This window comes from Amblyraja radiata, chromosome 23, assembly GCF_010909765.2.
Source record: "Amblyraja radiata isolate CabotCenter1 chromosome 23, sAmbRad1.1.pri, whole genome shotgun sequence".
Classification (NCBI taxonomy): Eukaryota; Metazoa; Chordata; class Chondrichthyes; order Rajiformes; family Rajidae; genus Amblyraja; species Amblyraja radiata.
The window spans coordinates 24691962-24698927 of NC_045978.1; the positions used below are offsets into that span (position 1 = coordinate 24691962).

The 6966-nt window shown below is 46.3% G+C and overlaps 1 non-coding gene across 1 annotated transcript; it reads right to left on the reverse strand.

The window, feature by feature from the left end:
• Positions 1-6893: 6893 nt before the first annotated feature.
• trnam-cau lies at positions 6894-6966 on the reverse strand. The gene has a single exon. It is a non-coding gene; the product is annotated as a tRNA-Met (tRNA).

Consider the following 6966-nt stretch of genomic DNA (forward strand, 5'->3'; position numbering starts at 1 on the left):
AGTTGCTGGGGAGGGATGGGGTGGTTTGGGTGGGAAGGGATGAGTGAACCAAGAAGTTGCAGAGGGGGCGGTCTTAGTGGAAAGGGGCGGGGATGGTATGATGTAACTGGTGGTGGGATCACGTGAAATGTATTTATCAAACGCAGTAATTTGATCACAGAATGTAAAGGAGAAAGCCTTCTGGCCCTTTGTTCTTGCTCCAGCTCCTAGTAACTTGCTTTCGGATTAGATTTATGTCCCTGCTTCTTTTCTCTGTTGGCCTGCATTAGTGTGTTTGTTGCAGCCTTGCTGGAAAGTTATTTTCAGATTGGTTGTCAAATAACTTAGCACACCATTTGAAAACAATCTCCCTTCCTCTCTTTATTCCAACCACTGCAAGTATAATATCTCACAATTTTTAGTTCAGTTTATGTTTGACCCGGATAACTTCCTCCATAACAACGGATGGAAGCTATGGTTTCTATGTTTAGAGATGCAGCGTGGAAACAAGCCTTTCGGCCCACTGAGTGCACGCCAAGGAACCTTCACCCATACACTAGTTCCATCTTACATACTACAATCACAGAGGCCAACCTTGATGATGGTGCCTGTTTTTCCCGAGGCAGCGTGAACTGTAGATAGAGACAGACAGGGCCGGGGGGGGGGGGGGGGCGGTGAGGCTGATTTGTGACATGTACTGGGCTTAATCCACACAACTCTCTGCATCTATTTAGCAGTTCTTTAGAGTTACAGAGCGGAAACAGGCCCTTCAGCCAACCGAGTCTGCGCCGACCAGCGCCGACCAGCGATCACCCCATGCACTGGCGCTACTCTACACACTAGAGACAATTTACAATCTGCCGAAGCCAATTAGAAACATAGAAAATAGGTGTTCGGCCCTTCGAGCCTACACCGCCATTCAATATGATCATGGTGATCATCCAACTCAGTATCCTGTACCTGCCTTCTCTCCATACCCCCTGACCCCTTTAGCCACAAGGACCACATCTAACTCCCTCTTAAATATAACTCTGGCCACATCTAACTCCCTCTAAAATTAACCTACAAACCAGTACGTCTTTAAAGTGGTGGGGGGAGGGAAGGGACCGGAGCACTAGGAGAAACCCCATGCGGTCACAAGGAGAACGTACAAACGTGGTGCAGACAACACCCGTAGTCGGGATCGAACCCGGGTCTCTGGCGCGGCAGGGCAGTGACTCTACTGTTGCACCACCCCCAGTTCTCTCATTGTCCCTCTAATTCGTGCCTTGTTGGTGGGTGTGGAGAGGGAATGGAATTCTGTTCTGTTAGAGGAGAGCTGGCCAAGAGATTGCTGCAGCACAAAAGGGGTTTGTTAATATGAAGTACTGACATTACACTTAAATAGACCGGCATAAACCAGTTGAGAAATTGAAGGTTTCCGACTGTAGATGTAGCAACAGCAGGAAGTGAACGCCACATCAATCTAATCAAAGTGATGGTTTGAAAGGAATAATTAAGTATTTTATGTTTATCTGTTCTCTGATATTGTATGCTGCAATGCACTTGTAAGGCAACAGCTATTATCAGAGAGGAAATACTTAATTAAATCTCCCTGTTTGTTAGCCACTAGATTAATGGACAGTCAAGCTAATAGATTTTATAAAAATTCTTCACCATTTTATGCCATAGAATATATCAGACATATGTGCCTGAGACATAAGTGTCCACAGTACTGTCTTTCACTCAACCTTCATTTCCCATCAATGGCATTACTTGAAATATATATTCCTAAATGTTTTATCGACCCCCTAGTTAAACTGCATTTATTGATTATTTCTATAACTAATAAAATTAATTATTTTAATGGAGACACAAGAGACTGCAGTTGCTGGAAAATGGTTGGTAATAGCGTACATTTGGTCATTTGTCCACAACGTGGAAACAGGCCCTTTGTCCCACCGAGTCCATGCCAACCAGCAATCCCCGTACTTAGCACTACCCTGTACACTAGGGATAGTTTACTCGCTTTGCTGAAGAACATTAACCTACAAATCTGTACGTCTTTAGAATGTGGGAGGAAACCTGAGCACCCGGAGAAAACCCACGTGGACGTCACGGAGAATGTATAAACTCCGTACAGACAGCACCCAGAATCAGGATGGAAGCCGGGTCTCTGACGCTGTAAGGCAGCAACACTACCGCTGCACCACCGTGCCGTCCTATATATTCTTGGGTTGTGGCAAGTTTCAAGTGATCACTCTTTATTTTTCCCAGGTGCATTCCTCTGCAACCGCAGGATATACAACACCTGTCCCTGTACCTCCTCCCTCCACTCCATCCAGGGAAGTAAAGTTTGATGGGAGACCCAAAATGCCAAAGTAACCCAGCGGGACAGGCAGCATCTCTGGAGAGAAGGAATGGGTGACGTTTCAGGTCGAGACACTTCTTCAGACTGATGTCAGGGGAGTGGGTGGTACAGAGATAAAATGTAGTCGGAGACAGTAAGAACTAGGAAGGGGAGGGGATGGAGAGAGAGGGAAAACAAGGGCTACTTGAAGTTCGAGAAGTCAATGTTCATACTGCTGGGGTGCAAGCATTGAATTCTCTAATTTTAAGGAACTTCATCTTACACTGCCTTTTTACATTCCACTGTTCTCCACATTGTTTCTCTTGACATCACACTTTCCTGAGTCAACAATGCACCTACCAGGTACTACCCTGCCTGAGTTCATTTGTGGTCGGCATTGAATGGTCCTGGTCTCTTGTCGCCTCCAGCACTTCATCCCACCACCCCCTATTTTCATTGTGAAGAAGTGTCCCAACCTGAAACATCACCCATCCTTTTTCTCTGGAGATGCTGCCTGACACGTTGAGTTACTCCAGCAGTCAAAGTCAATTTTATTCGTCACAAGCACCCGAAGGTGCAGTGAAATGAATTTGCCAGCAGCGATACACGTAAAAAGAACACACAATACACAATAAGATTTAACACAAACATCCACCACAGCATTCTTCACTGTGGTGGAAGGCATCAAAGTTCAGTCAGTCCTCCTCCCTTGTTCACACGTGGTCGGGGCCATAAACCCTCCGTAGTCGCCGCTACGGACGGCCGGATGTACAGGCCCTCTCGTCGGGATGATCAAAACTCCGACGTCGGGACAGTCACACACACTCCGTGGCTTGGAGGTCCCGATTCGGAACTTTCCTACCGTAGACCGCGGCTTCAGGATGTTATAGGCCGCAGGCCGGCGGTCGGATGCCTATCTTTGGGTTGGGTGTTTGGTTGAGGAGGAACGAGCATTTCCCCAGCTCAGGTTCGGGAGGTCCAAGGTGCAGGGTGAATATTCAGCATTCCTACACTATGTCCCTTGTAATCCATTTCAAAACGTTTGAGTGGAATGCAACAGTCATCTGTGTGATATTGTCGATAGTGATGATACTAAAGTGGGTGGTATTGCAGAATGCAACAATAACTTTGCGCTACAAAGGTGCTTGTTGAAATCCACAAATGAATGCATTCCCAGAACCATTTCCGACTGGGTGTTCCAATTCATACCTGTTGTGGTCCCACATAGGAGATTAGTGGGAAAAATTAGGGCACATGGTATTGGGGGTAGAGTGCTGACATGGATAGAAAATTGGTTGGCAGCCAGGAAACAAATAGTAGGGATTAACGGGTCCCTTTCAGAATGGCAGGCAGTGACTAGTGGGGTACCACAAGGCTCGGTGCTGGGACCACAGCTATTTACAATATACATCAATGATTTGGATGAAGGGATTCAAAGAAACATTAGCAAATTTGCAGATGACACAAAGCTGGGTGGCAGTGTGAACTGTGAGGAGGATGCTATGAAAATGCAGGGTGACGGACAGGTTGGGGGAGTGGGCAGATGCATGGCAGATGAAATTTAATGTGGATAAATGTGAGGTTATCCACTTTGGTAGCAAAAACAGGAAGGCAGATTACTATCTAAATGGCGTCAAGTTGGGATAAGGGGAAGTACAACGGGATCTGGGGGTCCTTGTTCATCAGTCTATGAAAGTAAGCATGCAGGTACAGCTGGCAATGAAGAAAGCAAATGGCATGTTGACCTTTATATCAAGAGGAGTCGAGTATAGGAGCAAATAGGTCCTTCTGCAGTTGTACAGAGCCCTAGTGAGACCACACCTGGAGTATTGTGTGCAGTTTTGGTCCCCTAATTTGAGGAAGGACATTCTTGCTATTGAGGGAGTGCAGCGTAGGTTTACAAGGTTAATTCCCAGGATGGCGGGACTGAGTGGCTGGGCTTGTACACTCTTAGAAGGCTGAGAGGGGATCTTATTGAAACATATAAGATTGTAAAGGGTTTGGACACGCTAGAGGCAGGAAACATGTTCCCGATGTTGGGGGAGTCCAGAACCAGGGGCCACAGTTTAAAAATAATGGGTAAGCCATTTAGAACGGAGAGGAGGAATCACTTTTTTCTCACAGAGAGTTGTGAGTCTGTGGAATTCTCTGCCTCAGAGGGTGGTGGAGGCCGGTTCTCTGGATACTTTCAAGAGAGAGCTAGATAGGGCTCTTAAAGATAGCGGAGTCAGGGGATATGGGGAGAAGGCAGGAACGGGGTACTGATTGGGGATGATCAGCTATGATCACATTGAATGGCAGTGCTGGCTCAAAGGACCGAATGGCCTACTCCTGCACCTCTTGTCTATTGTCTATTGTGTCCGTTGGATACATTTTGCATGCAAAGGGAGAGTTCGAGGGGGAAACTGCAGGCTGAACAGAAAGGTGATGAGCAGGTGGTGAATCTGTGGAAATCATTGCCACAGACAGCTGTGGAGGCCGTCAATGGTTATTTTTAAGGTGGAAATGAACCGATTCTTGATTAGTACGGGTGTCGGGGATACGGGACGAAGGCAGGAGAATGGGAATGGGTATGGGAAGGCAGGAGAGAGGGAATGGTAGATCAGCCATGATTGAATGGCGGAGTAGACTTGATGGTCCGAATGGCCTAATTCTGCTCCTAGAACTTATGAACACCGAAACAACACAATCATGTAACAAAGGAGTGAGGTTAACAACACCAAACGTACCTCTCCAAAAACATGCACATTTAAATCACCGAGCATCACTTTGACTTCCTTTAAATCTTCAACTAGCAGTGCCAGTCTGGAGACCAAGGCTTTCATAAGGTCATAAGTTCTAGGTGCAGAATTAGGCCATTTAGCCCATCTAGTCTATGCCATTCAATCATGGCTGATCTATCTTTCCCTCCGAACTCTTTGCCTTCTCCCCATAACCCCTGACACCTATATTAATCAAGAATCTATCTATCTCTGCCTTAAAATTATCCATTGACTTGACCTCCACAGCTTTCTGTGCAAAGAATTCCACAGATTCACCACCCTCTGACTAAAGAAATTCCTCCTCATCTCCTTCGTAAAGAAATGTCTTTTAATTCTGAGGCTATGACCTCTGGTCCAAGACTCCCCCAATAGTGGAAACATCCTCTCCACATCCATTCTATCCAAGTCTTTCACTATTCAGTAAGTTTCAATTAGGTCCCCCCTCATCTTTTGAAGCTCCAGCGAGTACAGGCCCAGGGCCATCAAATGTTCATCATTTGTTAACCCACTCATTCCTGGGATCATTCTTGTAAACCTCCTCTGGACCCTCTCCAGAGTCAGATATGAGGCCCAAAATTGCTCACGATACTCCAAATGCAGTCTGACCGGCTCCTTATAGAGCCTCAGCATTACATCCCTGTTTTTGTGTTCTTGTCCTTTTGAAATAAATGCAAGCTTTGCGTTTGCCTTCCTTACTACCGATTCAACTTGCAAATTAACTTTTGGGGAATCCTGCACCAGCACCCTCAAGTCCCTTTGTACCTCCGATTTCTGGCTTCTCTGCCCATTTAGAAAATAGTCTATGCCTTTATTCCTTCTACCAAAATGCACGACTTCACACTTTGCCACACTATATTCCATCTGCCATTTCTCTGTCCACTCTCCCAAACTGTCCAAGTCCTTCTGCAGAGTCCGTGCTTTCTCTACACCACCTGTCCCTCCACCTATTTGCGTATCATCAGCAAAGTTGGCCACAAAGCCTTCAATCCCTCATCTAAGTCATTAATGTACAACGTGAAGAGTAGCGGCCCCAGCACCGACCCCTGCAGTTAATCACTGGCAGCCAACCAGAATAAAAACCCTTTGTTGCCACACTTTCTCTTCTGCCATCCAGCCAACCTGCTATTCATGCTAGTATCTCCCCTTTGATACCATGGGCTTTCATCTTACCTAGCAGCCTCATGTGTGGAAGAGGAAAGGAGACCCAGAGGACAAAGTTAGGGGGGAAAGATTTAATGGGAACCTGAGGAATCACTTTTTTACACAAAGGGCGGATGGCACGAACTGCTGGTGGAGGGAGTTGAGGTAGGTAGTGTCCCAACGGTTGAGAAACGTAGACAGGTACATGAATAGGGTAGGTTTTGAGGAACATGGGTCAAACTCAGGCAGGTGGGACTAGTGTAGATGGGACATGTTGGTAGGTGTGCGCAAATTGGGCCGAAGGGCCTGTTTCCACGCTGTATGGCTATGATTCTTAGTCAAATTGGGACCTTTCTTTAGATATAGATACAAGGAACTTCAGATGCTGGTATACAAACAAAAAGACAGAAAGTGCCAGAATATGTCTGAAGAACATATTGGTCATATGAATATCTGAACATATTCAGATCGGTCTGAAGAAGGGTCTCGACCCCCGAAACGTCACCCATTCCTTCTCTCCAGAGATGCTGCCTGTCCTGCTGAGTTACTCCAGCATTTTGTGCCAGAATATGCGTTGGAATCACACAACTGTCTGAGTTGCTCCAGTACTTTTGCCCTTATTTAGAAATATTAGGCAATTGAAGTGAAAAACAATTCAGACGAGGCTTTAAAATCAAAACATGTGCCCCGTGTGAGGCTCGAACTCACGACCTTCAGATTATGAGACTGACGCGCTGCCTACTGCGCTAACGAGGC